The following is a 13187-nucleotide window of genomic DNA, read 5'->3' on the forward strand; positions in this document are numbered from 1 at the left end:
ATCATATCATACAATCTCACAACCATTTCATACAAAAAATGTCTCAATCAAACAATAACGATTTTTTCAACCCATATGATCAACAATCCAATCCCATCACCAAACAATTCGTCATCGAATCAAGCTAGAAATTTTTCTCTAAGTCAAACTAGTTTTTCATAAGACGCGCCAAATCAAAACTCATTCTATCAATAATGATTCATTCAACCACCACAACAACAATTATCATATCCACAACAACTACAATTTCACAACAACTGATCATATTATTCACAACAACAACTATTCCCATATAACCAACAACAATTCTTTTCACAACAACTACCGTACATTCTACAACCTTTACCAGAATCGAGTCTTGAAACCGTACCCGAAACATAACCCGAAACCGAATAACAAATAACTAAAAGAAAGGTAAAAAGAAAGTTGTCGAAACAAGTGAACGTCCGAAACGTCAAGTTATGATTTGGACTTTACAAGAAGAAAAAATAGTGGCGGAATGTTGGCTTGATGTTATGGAAAATCCGCATATCTGAAACTCGCAAACTTACAATTTATTTTGAATACGATTGTAGCCAGCTATAATCGTGCAGCTGATCGCAAAAGGACAACGATCAATAACTGGAAAAAGAGGAAAAATGGCAAAAGAAATCAAACTTTTTATTGCTATTTACAATGAATTCAAAAATATTGGCGAAGTGGAACTAGTGACGCGGATATCATTGAAGTTGCGTATGCACAACATCGAGAACATCAGGGTATAGATTTTACGCACAAAAAACATGAAAAGTACTTCGTGAGTGTCCAAAATTTTGTTGTCCGGAAGGCGTAATGAGCATTCGAAGACGCTGACAACAGGAACCACCGATTACTTTGCGAGACGAGGAACCTTTAAGGGTTGATCCGAACCTAAATCACTGTGACGATCGCTCCAAAACCATAAGGACGAACACGTCATTCATTGATTTTATTGCGAGGTATTTGACCTCTATATGATACGTTTTGTAAACATTGCATTTTTTTGAAAAGGCACACCATAAATGAATATTTAAATCAAAGGTTTTCGACATCTGATGATTTCTATATATAGACAATCACCATAAATAATAGTTTACAATAGTACTTCCGTTGACAATGTAGTCAAAATAAGATACATGGTGATGATTTGGTGAATGCAACGTTTCCTTAAAAAAATATGCCATGTAAGACTCCATGCACATAGCTTGTGTAACATATAATCAAACAGTGGAAGACTTCTAGAGAACCTGAGAATAAACATGCTAACAATTGTCAACACAAAGGTTGGTGAGTTCATAGTTTTAATGTTTCGTATAATCTGTATATGAAGGTGGATCACAAGATTTCAGTTGTTTCATCCAGAAACGTTTATCAAAATATTCTACGAAATTGAGCACCCTGGTAACTAAACTTTAACGTATATATAATTTGTACCATTTGTATAATCATCTTAATAATACACGCAAACCAACGTATACGCTTCTCAAATAGCATACATCCGTTAAAAGGCTAGTGCTCTAGCTCGGATGGGGATATCAAGCCCTATGGATCCATATACTACTACTCGCGCCCACCAGTTCTTATAACTAGCAGTTACTAGTTACCAAAGCTAAGGGATTTTTGGTTCAAACTCAGTGTAGAATTTAGTATGTACTTGTATCCATTGCGTTTAAAATAAAATGCATGTATTCTCAGCCCAAAAATATATTGCAAAAAGCAATTAAAAAGGGATCAATGAAACTCACCTTAGCAGCATATAAAGTCGTTCACCAAAATGTGATCGAAACTCGGATTACCAAATAATCGTAGATCTCAACCTAGAGAACATATGTTGGTTAATAAACGTCTATCAAGCTAGGTCAGGTCATAGTGTATCACAATCCTAATGCTCGAGATCGACATACAAAAGTTATCCAATATCGTTTCAAAAAGTCAATTTTGACAGTTGTTTAACAAAACGAGACGTACCTTATATAAGGATTCATTTACTCGGTTGGTAATATTCAAAAATCCAAATTATCAATCTCGTAAACGAGTTGTTTAAATCTTAATTGTAGATTCAAAAGCAATTTCAATTAACGTCAATCATAATTCAGTTGATCATATCTTTTAATCCGTTCATCGAAATTATTCGATATCTAAATGAAAAGTTATTGATTTTTCGCCAGCTTTTCAAAAACATGTATATCATATACTTTTTACCAGTAATATATGTATTTAATTCGTGATTCATTATAACTGTTTAACGACGAAATTTAGCATACAAGCATATATAAATATATATATACTCGAGCACTAGACATGGATACACAATTAATATATAAAAGATAAAATATGAGTGCTTACGTATAAATATTGAGATTCAATATTGTAGAAAAGTACGTAAACGTAACAGAGATGATAAACACTAGATTTGATTCACAAATATACCCCCGAACATTACCCATAACCTCCTTGGCAATAACCCATAATTTCCTTAGCTCTATCCCGCTCAAAAACCCATTTTGAAGGTGACACGCTCATAACCTCGTCGTAGTATTTTAGGTATATATACTACTAATAATAATATTATAATAAGATTAATAATAATAATAATATTAATCTTAATAATAATAATAATAATAATAATAATAATAATAATAATAATAATAATAATAATAATATAAAAAATAATAATTCGGAGGAATGAACCGAGCTTTTATAGTATGTGGCCTGCTACAGTACCTCATGCGATCGCATGAGTTTTCAGTGTAGCACTGTAGCAAAATACGGTTTCACTGTAGCAAAGAGTGTTTTACTGTAGCAAATAGTGTTTTACTGTAGCAAAGTCATTTTACTGTAGCAAATAGTGTTTTACTGTAGGAAAGTCGTTTTTACTTGTATATATATATATATATATATATATATATATATATATATATATATATATATATATATATATATATATATATATATATATATATATATATATATATATATATATATATATATATATATATACATACATATAATTGTTCATGAATCGTCGAGAGCAGTCAAATGTAATGAAACAGTTCTAAAATTTTGAGATTCAACTTCATAGACTTTGCTTATCGTGTCGGAAACGTTAAATCATTTAAAGATAAAGTTTAAATTTGGTCAAAAATTTCCGGGTTGTCACAGTACCTACCCGTTAAAGAAATTTCGTCCCGAAATTTGAGTGAGGTCGTCATGGCTGACAATAAAAATGTTTTCATGACAGATATGAGTTGATAAATAGAATTTTATCACCGTTGAATTATATGGATAAAACAATCCGATTTCTCGAAGCGTATGAGAGAAGTTATCGTAAAAGAGTGAAATGAAAGAATAGAGATTCGTCTTAACTTTTGACGTAGTTACGATTGATTTCCGGAATTTAAGGAATAGAAAATCTTCATAATCTAAATAAAATTTGATTCTTCGGAATTTCCGGAAATTAGGATTTTCTTTGATTAAATGCGTAATCTGCGTCGATTGCTATGTCTGATATTTCGCTATAAATTGACCTCTTACGTTTCATTTATTTTCACCACTCCTATAATCTTCTTTCTTATTTCATACATCCCAATAAATTGTGAAAATGCTTAATCCAGTTCTGATTCTTGATATTTTTCTGGCTATCGTATCCTTCATTCTTCTTTTTCATCTGCCACCAGAGGAAGTTATTTTCTTCTACTATTACCTTGGGATTATAGTGTTTTTCATTCTCCCGTGTCTTTATATTGCTATACGCATTGATATACACGGTTTGTAATTTCGGGGTTGTTATCGGGCTTTATATTCTCCATTATATTTCGGAGCTTCATGCTTTCGTTTTCTCTTCCCGACCTTAAGTCAAGCGGATAATGGTCCAGAATTCGTAGGTATGAAGTTTCAGATGAACATAAATAATGTTCTAAGAAAGAAATGGTAATAGTACAATCTGACTTGTCAAATTACCAGAATACCTCGAAAAAGACCGAATCATCAAGAAATATATTTTCTTATTATATTTAGAGATTATATAGAATGAAAGAGTTATGTAACATGGTTCATGATGAGGGTGGGATCTGTGAACCTTTATCATGTTCCATTAGAAACTCAGCATGACTTACTGTAATATAATCACGTTGATCAAGTGTCATTATATTATACTAATTCATGCTTCAGTTCCCAACATTACTTCAAAACATCCATTTTTCGAATTTTTCAGATTTTAGAAACTAAAATAGTTTCTTTTATGATGTAACAAAGATAGCGTGAAGAGATAAATGATTTCAGATAAGAATAGTTATGAAAATATCTTCAGAAATATGGAGGATATTTATAATAGAAGATACGATGATATCTTAGAATTTCTAATATCAGAGGATGATGCGGAAAATCTGTCTGTGAAGGTTTAGAATAAGAAGTAAGGTTCTTACTAACGGTTTCAGCAGACACTGAATCATTTGGATTCTTTGAAGGTAGATTTCGTCTTTGTGATTTGTCCACAGCCTCCTTCATGGTCTGCTCAATCCGTTTTCCAGTTCCAAACCTTCTCTTTTTCTCAGCTTTACCACCATACTATTCTTTATCATCAAACTTTTGACTGTTAAGATCGTTTACAGTTTTTGCTACTTCATCAACATTTTTCCAAAATTCAGAGAACTAGTTTCGTAGTTTGGGGTGTTTTTCGGAAACTTCACATTCGAAGTATGTAAGTCCAGGAGGTAGACGTTATATGTACACATATAACTGTTGGCATAGACGTGCTACAAGATTTCAAAATACTGATTGCTAATTCTCGATAATTGGTATGTTAATTGCCGTTACAAGATGTGGATGAGTACATGATACGGTTTCAATGAGTATAAGGATTTTTCGGAAGGTCAAAGATCAATGAAGTTGTTGGTAAATTTACTGCTAATGTGGTGGAACATGAGAGGTTCCCCAGTAACAAAAACGTATATATCAAGGTTATAATAAGGCTAATCTGAAAAGTCGAAGTTGACTGGTTGGAAGTGTGGTAAAACTGGATACTTTGAACAGGGATTGCAAGATTATTTTCGGTAATAACAATGCTAAAGGATCTTTCACAGTTTTAAAGTTAAAGTATACCTTTGAAAGATGTAGAGATCTAAGAATGATGTCACCGGTTCAGAGTTATGGCTTGGATTCTGATACGTTGATATCAGAATATGTGATTGAATTTGTATGAAATGATTGTGTATCATTGTGAAGATAGTGAGTATAGTTAATGATTTTTAAATCAAAATTGAAGAATGTACAATATAACATATTAATTGTGAACTTATATATTTCCCGGGAATTACCTACCCGTTAAAGATTTCACAAGTAATATTTTGTACAAAAGAATTTTTATTACAGTCTTTATGAAAATATATGTATGTATATTTCTTCAGATGTAATACGGATTTAATGAGTTAATATCATATTAAGCTCATTTGATTTTTGACTTGACTTAAAAATGATTAATCTCTAAAACATTAAAGATTACATAGTCTTTGCGGAGTATTTCACTAATGAAATCAACACTTAATTATTTATTCTTATTGATATTCCTCAGTGAAGGATGTTGGTGCTCGTGGAATTTTTGTGAACCTTACAAGGCACAGATGATGTTTTCTGAAAAGTTTCGAGTACATCGAAAATGAAAATGTAAAATCAATTATGTAATTGAATAATACACTTGGTTTATTATGAAATGGAATTCATTAAGTTGAAACAGAGATTGTAGTTAACAATGGTTAAGTTGTTAAGGAAGGATGTACATCATTGCATATTAGTAATATGAACTAACCGAGTAGTACCTGCCAGTTAAGATTCACACGTAATATCTTAGTACGAAAAGATTTATTTTGATTTCAAAATTCATATATATTAAATATACATAAAATTTCTTCAGGGGAAATGAGTTAATACTTCATCGGTTATTGTTGCTGGTATTTCTTGGTAACTACGATGCGTATGACGTTGATGTTCAAGGTACATATTGTGATGTTGAGGCTTGCGGTGCGGATGTTGTTGGTGGTGGTAATGGTACTGTTGGTGTTGTTGTCGGTGGTATTGTTGATTCCAGTGATTCTGCTGGTGCTTGTAACCTTTGCACCATATTCTCCAAAGCCACTACCCGAGCGCGAAGCTCGTTGACTTCTTCTACTACACCGGGATGATTGGCGGTTCAGACGAGCGGATGAATAAGATCCAGAATTTGAGAGAGTATATGATCATGACGAGATATTCTGGAGATGAGAGAGAAAATGGTGTTACGAACAGGTTCGCCGGTAAGTGCTTCAGGTTCTTCGCCAAGAGGGCAATGTGGTGGATGGAAGGGATCGCCTTCTTCTTGTCTCCAATAATTAAGTAGGCTACGAACCCATCCCCAATTCATCCAGAATAGATGATGGCTGATTGGTTGATCCATTCCGGTTACACTGTCTTCGGAATTCAGGTGAATATCCATATCGGAATAGCTGTCGGAGTTTAAGGAATTTGAACTAGATACGGGATCCATCTTGTATAATTAGAGAGATGATTTTTGATATGAAATAGATTATAGAATTTAGATTGGTACTCTTCAATACATAATTTACATATGTATATATAATACCAAAATTCCATAAATCAAGGAGGAATTTTCGGAAGATGTCAGGAAAAGTTTACAGTAACAGATACGCTAAGATATGAATTTTTGTCTATACACTATTTATGCAATAAATGCAGGAAAACGTGTCTAGACTTAAGAATGATAAACATGTAATTTTCGACAAGAAATGATAAGCAAAACTTTTAACATGCAGACACGGTCGAAGTCCAGACTTACTAATGCATCCTAACAACTATCAATTAGACACACTCATGCAAGACCTGGTTCGCTAGGACCAACGCTCTGATACCAACTGTGACGATCGTTCCAAAACCATAAGGACGAACACATCATTCATCGATTTCATTGCGAGGTATTTGACCTCTATATGATACGTTTTGTAAACATTGCATTCTTTTGAAAAGGCACACCATAAATGAATATTTAAATCAAAGGTTTTCGACATCTGATGATTTCTATATATAGACAATCACCATAAATAATAGTTTACAATAGTACTTCCGTTGACAATGTAGTCAAAATAAGATACATGGTGATGATTTGGTGAATGCAACGTTTCCTTGAAAAAATATGCCATGTAAGACTCCATGCACATAGCTTGTGTAACATATAATCAAACAGCGGAAGACTTCTAGGGAACCTGAGAATAAACATGCTAACAAGTGTCAACACAAAGGTTGGTGAGTTCATAGTTTTAATGTTTCGTATAATCTGTATATAAAGGTGGATCACAAGATTTCAGTTGTTTCATCCAGAAACGTTTATCAAAATATTCTACGAAATTGAGCACCCTGGTAACTAAACTTTAACGTATATATAATTTGTAACCTTTGTATAATTATCTTAATAATACACGCAAACCAACGTGTACGCTTCTCAAATAGCATACATCCGTTAAAAGGCTAGTGCTCTTGTAACGACCCGGATTTTTCCAATCGTTTTATACTTATGAGATTAATATTTACATAAATTAAACCTTACCAACATGATAAGCAATCCAAATTGTTGAGACTTGTGTTTTTGAAAAGAGTTTTACACAACGTTTGACGGTCCAATTTGACCGATGATATCACGAACTATATAACATACGATAATTATATGTTTGTGTATATATATGTATTTATATATATTTAACATGATCTAAGGATGGTTTAACATCTCATTGTGTACTAATAACAATGAGTTATAAGTATATTTTGAAACTACTAACTTAAGTTTTCAAAACGATTACTATACGTAACATTCTTTGATATATATACTTATAACCTATAATGCTTATACATGTATCGTATATATAATGTATTTAATCACTTTTTAAGGACTTAAATACATAAAACAATATAAGTATATTCACAAAAGATAGCTATATTTGAATTCTCATTCCGTTTCCTCAAGATTTCTATACTTATATCTAGGGTATATGTACCCGTATCATACCCAGCTTCTATATGTATTTACTATTGGTATATACACATCAAATCAACATCCTAATCAACATTATTACTGCCCTAGATATGAGGTAACTAGGATTTGTCAAGTAGCATGAATTATTAGTAAGAAAACAAAATTAGGAATCCTTTTCTTTCTTTATAAACTAAAAATGTTTTTATGAATGAACACCATTTCTTCACTCCATTTTCTCATACCTACACCCTCATTTCTCGCTCAAAATACTCCTAACTTCATACTTGATCATCTCCAAGCATTTTCCCCATCATTTAGCTTCAATTACAAGCCTTAAACACCATAAGAAAACTCTTTCAAGAACATATCAAAATAACCACCCATTTGAAGAAGTATACTTCCAACCTTTTGATCTAACTCCACCACTCTTTGATTCCAATATTTTTTCTTATCTCTTACAGTAACTTTGTCCAAGTAACTTGAGGTAGTAACCTTGTTCATAATCTTGTTCGATTCATAATTATATAGCTATCTTATTTTATGTTGTAAAATTTTAACAACAAGAACATAGTTTGAATGATTTCAAACTTGTTTGCAAACTAAATAGATCCTTCTAACTTAACTTTTAAAACACTTCAAGACCTGTAATATATCATAATGATATGCTAACTTAACAAGATATAACTTGGTTTTACAAAGAACACCTTAAAAACTGAATCTACGTCGTCGGAGTGCAACCGGGGGGCTGTTTTGGGTTGGATAATTAAAAACCATCTTGAACTTTGAATTGGAAGTTCATGTTCTGGAAAAATGATATTTCTTATGAATACGTTAACACATAAAAATTTCATGGTTTAACTCAAAGTGTAAGTATTTTTAGAAAAATGATCATTAAATGTTGTTTTTATGATGGAAAATGATCACTTTCATAAGTTTTACCAAAGTTTGACCTATAACCTGTGATTTCGAATACAAACTAAGGTATTTTCAGTTCATATTCTTAAAATTTGACTCGATCCAAGGAAGTGGCAAGTTGAACCAACAAAAACGGAGTTGTAATGAAGAAACTACGACTAAAACAAGATTGGGTATCCGAAGCTAGTTTAGCTACGAAAATATTTGGAGATAAAGTAAATTAATCATATCTTTTCTAATTAATATGATATTTTATATATAATTACTTATGATTTGATTTTATATATTTCAGGACCACCCGTAAACAACACGAGAAGATTAATCATAAGACCTCATGATTGTACGCAACACGTCATTTGACAACACGGTACTTTATGTACGCAACACGTCATTTGACAACATGGTACCATGGGTCGAGATTAATTCTGATCAATACGAATACGATGGGGTCTTTATTTATTTTATTGAGCAACTAATTGTGGACCACTAACATCGGACTGCTAACTACGGACTAAGAAAATATTAAAAGTATATATATATATATATATATATATATATATATATATATATATATATATATGTATATATATATATATGTAACGATTACTTGAAAAGAAAATATGTTGATATATTATATATATATATATATATATATATGGTTAGGTTCGTGATATCTATCGGAGACCAAGTCGAGTTAAATACCTTCAAGTCAAAAGTGAGTATATAGTCCCACTTTTAAAATCTAAATATTTCGGGATGAGAATACATGCATTTTATGATTTACGTTATGGACACAAGTGATAAAAAAATATATTCTACGTTGAGTTGTACCACTGGCATACTTCCCTGTAGCTTGGTAACTACTATTTACATGTGGTATTGTAAACGCAAATCCTGTTGATAGATCTATCGGGCCTGACAACCCCAACCGGACTGGAAGACCAGTATTCAACGGTTGCACAGTACTTCGTTTCGGTGACTACACTTGGTACAGTGTAGTGAGATTTCATAATAAAGGGAATATGCGACGTTGATTAAATGTTAAGTATGGTTATCAAGTGCTCAACCACTTAGAATATTTTTATTAAAACGTTTATGTATATGAAATCTTGTGGTCTATATTTATAACGCTGCTAGCATTAAACCTATATCTCACCAACTTTATGTTGACGTTTAAAGCATGTTTATTCTCAGGTTCCTAGAAGTCTTCCGCTGTTTGAATATATGTTAGAGAAACCATGTGCATGGAGTCATACATATATATATATATGTAACGATTACTTGAAAAGAAAATATGTTGATATATTATATATATATATATATATATATATATATATATATATATATATATATATATATATATATATATATATATATATATATATATATATATATATATATATATGGTTAGGTTCGTGATATCTATCGGAGACCAAGTCGAGTTAAATACCTTCAAGGCAAAAGTGAGTATATAGTCCCACTTTTAAACTCTAAATATTTCGGGATGAGAATACATGCATTTTATGATTTACGTTATGGACACAAGTGATAAAAAAATATATTCTACGTTGAGTTGTACCACTGGCATACTTCCCTGTAGCTTGGTAACTACTATTTACATGTGGTATTGTAAACGCGAATCCTGTTGATAGATCTATCGGGCCTGACAACCCCAACCGGACTGGATGACCAGTATTCAACGGTTGCACAGTACTTCGTTTCGGTGACTACACTTGGTACAGTGTAGTGAGATTTCATAATAAAGGGAATATGCGACGTTGATTAAATGTTAAGTATGGTTATCAAGTGCTCAACCACTTAGAATATTTTTATTAAAACGTTTATGTATATGAAATCTTGTGGTCTATATTTATAACGCTGCTAGCATTAAACCTATATCTCACCAACTTTATGTTGACGTTTAAAGCATGTTTATTCTCAGGTTCCTAGAAGTCTTCCGCTGTTTGAATATATGTTAGAGAAACCATGTGCATGGAGTCATACATGTTTTATTCGAGGAAGCATTGCATTCACAAAATCATCACCGTGTATTTATTTTGACTGCATTGTGATGTGCAGCGGGGTGTATATAAAATAGTTATTAATTTTAGCAGGAAATACTATTAAATACGATACAATTTTACACAAGATATTTATTTATTTATAGAATGGATATACTTAAACCTTGCTACAACACTTATAGGCAGTGTACCTAATCGTACAGTAGTGTAGTTTTTAGTAAGTCCGGTTCGTTCCACAGGGAAAATCTTTAAACAAAGCTTAACGCTATATTAGTTTACTTTTATAAAAATACAATATATATATATATATATATATATATATATATATATATATATATATATATATATATATATATATATATAAGTAATATTATTATTATAAAGGGGGGTTTTTACCGTTTAATGACCGGTTTGTCGATTTTAAAACTTTAGTCGCAGTTAAAACCAAATGTAAAATAAATACAAGACTTAAATTAAAGCGTAAAGTAAATAACGATAATGAAATTGCGAATAATAAAAGTGCGATAAAATAAACTTGCGATAATTAAAAAGGACGATAATTAAAAGTGCAATTAAATAACAATAAATAAAAGTGCGATAATTAGAAGTGCAATTAAATATAAAATAAAGGAAATTAAATATGAAATAAAAGAATTATGCTTATTTAAACTTCCGTAATCATGATGTTTGACGTGTTGATTTTTGTTTTATGCCCATGGGTTAATTGTCCTTTGTCCTGGATTATTTAATATGTCCGTCTGGTTTTTGTCCATAACAGTCCATCAGTCATAAATATAAAGTGCGAGTGTCCTCGTCAAATTATCCTTATACCCGAAGTTAAATATTCCAACTAATTGGGGATTTAAACTGTAACAAGATTTTAATACTTTGTTTAATAATTACACCAGGATGTCGACTGAGTGTAACCCAAGGTTTTAATATTTTGTTATCAATTATACCAAGTGTCCTTTGTACATAATTTCACCCCTGTTTTAATTATTCTAGTGGCTATTAATCCATTCCCGTGTCCGGTTAAATGAACGATTATTCGTACATATAAATACCCCGCCCATCGTGTCCGATTGAGTGTATATGGTAATTTATAGGGACGCCCAATTGTAAATCTTTATATTAACATTAACAAACTATCATTTAGTTAAATAAATATAAAGCCTATTAATAGCCCATAGTCTAATTTCCACAAGTGTCGTTCTTTTGTCCAAACCCCAATTATGGTACAAAGCCCAATTACCCAATTTTAGTAATTAGCCCAACATCATGATTACTTCGTTTTAAATAAGCATAATAATAACTTAGCTACGAGACATTAATGTAAAAAGGTTGAACATAACTTACAATGATTAAAAATAGCGTAGCGTTACACGGACAGAATTTCGACTTACACCCTTACAACATTCGCTAACATATCCTTATTATTAGAATTATAATTAAAATTAAAATTAAAATATAAATTATATATATATATTTTACGTATATATGAGAGAAGAAGAAAAAGATGATGATTTGCGATCAGAATTCGGTTGCTTTTATAGGAAAAGTCGACTTTTGGGGCTCCGCGACTCGCGGCCAATTTTGCCTTCAAACTCCGCGAGTCGCGGAGAATGAAATTACAGCTCAGTCCCTTTGGAGTCTTTCTTGCCGACGGTTTTTATTATTTATTATAATATATAAATAATTATAAGAATTATTTAAATATTATATTATATTTATGTGCATAGTTGACTTGTAATTTTTAGTCCGTTGTGTCGAGCGTTGAGAGTTGACTCTGGTCCCGGTTCCGAATTTTCGAACGTCCTTGCGTACAATTTAATATCTTGTACTTTGCGTTTTGAATCTTGTACTCTTGTAATTTTGAGACGTTTCTTATCAATAACTGGAACCTCTTTGATTGTCTTTTGTACTTTTGAGCTTTTTGGTCGTTTGTGTCTTCAATTCGTCGAATCTGTCTTTTGTCTTCACCTTTTATTATTTAAACGAATATCACTTGTAAATAGAACAATTGCAACTAAAAGCTTGTCTTTCTTGACGAATAATGCTATGAAATATATGTTCGTTTTTAGCATTATCAAATATTCCCACACTTGAGCGTTGCTTGTCCTCAAGCAATATCGTCTTGAAATACTAGAATCACTTCTTTATTCTTCACACTTTGTACATCAGTGATTTCTATACGGCGGTATAAACAATGGTAGTAACGA

The sequence above is a fragment of the Rutidosis leptorrhynchoides genome, chromosome 3 (assembly GCF_046630445.1).
Source record: "Rutidosis leptorrhynchoides isolate AG116_Rl617_1_P2 chromosome 3, CSIRO_AGI_Rlap_v1, whole genome shotgun sequence".
NCBI classification, from domain to species: domain Eukaryota; kingdom Viridiplantae; phylum Streptophyta; class Magnoliopsida; order Asterales; family Asteraceae; genus Rutidosis; species Rutidosis leptorrhynchoides.